Genomic DNA, 2709 nt, shown 5'->3' with positions numbered 1-2709 from the left:
GTCAGCCCAAAGAGCAATCAGGGTTCCCTGCCCTGTGGGAAGTCCAAGGACCACCCACCTCCATCCAGGTCTAGTAAGGTGAGCATCCAAACTGCCTAGGCTCCCACAAAACCAATAGGTGCAGGAGGATCAAAAACCCATTGCCATTGTTCTTGGGGTCTCTGTAGTCCTCATTGTCCGCTATGTTCAGCGAGACCAGTTTTTAAAAAGTATTTTTATTAAACTGTGTGTGTGTGTGTGTGTGCGCGCGCGCACGCGCGCGCGCGCACCCGCACATGTGCACGAGTGCACACAACCTGAAGTGTCAGGGTTATAATTGTGTGAGATAGTTCTCTTATTCTACTCACTGAGTACTGGGGATCCAACTCAGGTTGTCAGGCGTGGTAGCAAGAGCCCTTACTGGCTGATCAATCTCACCATTCCTATTTGTGCTCTTGAATCCACCTGCAACCTCATAATTTGAACGTACTCTTTCTGCTTATAATATTAGAAACTGCAAACATTTAAAATTTTTCCAGAGATTTTTTTTCTTTCACAACTGTTTGATAAAACAATCAGTCAAGAATGCAACAAAATTGTCACTTATTCAAATACTAGTTATCTTTTATATGATCATACTGAGGTAGGTATATAGTTTTAGGTTAAGTACTTCTTTTGTGCTGCTCTAAATGTACAACGTGGCCTTTGTAAAAGGAGTTTAACCTTTGGATGAATGGATTTAATACAATACTTTGTGGAGGGTGTCATTTGTTTGGGGGTTTTATTTGTTGTTTGTTATTAGTGCTATTTTGATTCAAACTTTCATGAAGTCTGGCCTAGCTTTGAACTCCTGATCTGCTTTCCTAGATCTCCCCAGTGCTAGAATCACAGGTATGTGCCCACACAACCAACCCCTGCATAAACTCTTCCTTTGCGAAGAGGGGCTCTTTGTTCATTACTGGGATTTCTTGAAAGACTATCTAGTTGCATATTTTATTTCTTCAGTTATTTTGGTTTTCTCTCCAGTAAAAGTTATAACTGATGTTTAAATTCTCCAAATCTATTGCTCTTCTTTCATGCCACTATGAAACATGAGTTCCTTTTGTAGTTAGTTTCTAAGAGAAAGAATAGTCGCTTACTCCTTTTTGTAAGCCTAGATTCAAGCTGAATTACTTCAGTCCCTTAGAAACTTTTAAAACAGAATCTATAATGTTTATTTTAAAATCTAAGTAGTTAAACATAAGCCTTTTAAATATATCTTTTAGAAGCATTTAAATAGACATATTGAACTTTGGAGAGAATACACATGGGCACATTATCGTAGCATAGTTGACTATGGGAGTGTGGGGCCTTTTCTTGTCTCTGAAGCTGAATGCAGGGCTTTGTTAATTCCTGTCAGTATTTTATGCTCTGAATTATTGATTTTTGGCATGTCTCTTCTATTGTCCTACAGTGTTTGTTGTTGTTTGCCCACAATTCCTTCACTGAGGGTTGAGTTTCTGTTTACTTTAGCATTTGAACTTCCTGTTTAACTGCCTGTAGGCATTGCTTTCTTGTTATATAAACCTCATTTGGAAATTGTGGGAGAAGTCTCAACAATGCTTGTGGAACAGCAAAGAGACTATGGAGACTGACATCTCCCATTAGGAAGGCTACCCCATCCTCCTTTGCAGTGTGTATCTGAGGTGGGCTTGATTTGGCTTACCTTCAAATAATTATTTTGACTGGATTTCACAGTTCTAAGAAAAGTTAAAAGAATTGTTAGGAGCTGCAGACCCTCAGACCCTGAACTTTCTATGACCTATTATCTGCCAGAGTAAGCAATAGGTTTTCTTATGCTGGCAGCTGCTCTGAGCACAAAGCCCCCATGAATTCCTGATAACAAGGAAGTAGTTTCTGGTAGGCTTGCAGTAGAAAATCCTGAGAGCTTGGGAGTGGCCACTAATCAAGGAGAACACTATATAAGCTGCTCTGGAACACAATAAAATTGGCATTATTGCTTCAAGAGTGACAAAGGGATAAAGGGATCTCTGTGAATTTGAGGCCAACCTGGTCTACAGAGTGAGTTAGGCGCCAAACCTTCAGAGAAACCCTGTATAGAAAAACAGAAAGAAAGAAAGAAAGAAAGAAAGAAAGAAAGAAAGAAAGAAAGAAAGAAAGAAGGAAAGAAAAGCACAGGCTTTTGGCTTGATTAATGGCTGAGCTCAGAGAAAACTACAGTGAGCTGGCTGGAGGACCAGCGGGGAGATTAGTGGCTTCTGAGTTTGTAGTCCCAGTTGTGTTGAAAATGACAGGAGTTTTGTCAAAGCTATCAGAAGAGTGTGTCCCTGCCACTTTGTCTCTGGAAAGCTTTGCCTAGCTAGAGACAACATACTTTGATCCATTGACCCCTTTGATTAATTAAACTGAAATGATTACAAAACTAACCGATCTCCTTACCTTTACCACACAGTCATCTGGTCACAGAAACAGCATCCTTTGCGGCTTAGCTCTCACTACGGGGGAGGGGCTGGATAGGCTAAGGTAGGAATCTTGGGACCTTAGATTTCCTGTTATTTTATAAAACCACTAACATAAAAAGCACGTAAACTTCAGTATCACATTTAAACATATTTTGATGCCTTCCTTTCAAAAACTGGGTCTGTCTTATATGCTTTATATTCTGTATTTAAGACATTCTGAGTATCACTCTGCTGGCTTGGTTAGGCTGCCAACTTGATGAATAGAGCA

This window comes from Alexandromys fortis, unplaced genomic scaffold (assembly GCF_014885135.2).
Source record: "Alexandromys fortis isolate MF-2015 unplaced genomic scaffold, M_Fortis_MF-2015_v1.1 scaffold_297, whole genome shotgun sequence".
NCBI classification, from domain to species: Eukaryota; Metazoa; Chordata; class Mammalia; order Rodentia; family Cricetidae; genus Alexandromys; species Alexandromys fortis.
This window is presented reverse-complemented; position numbering follows the sequence as displayed.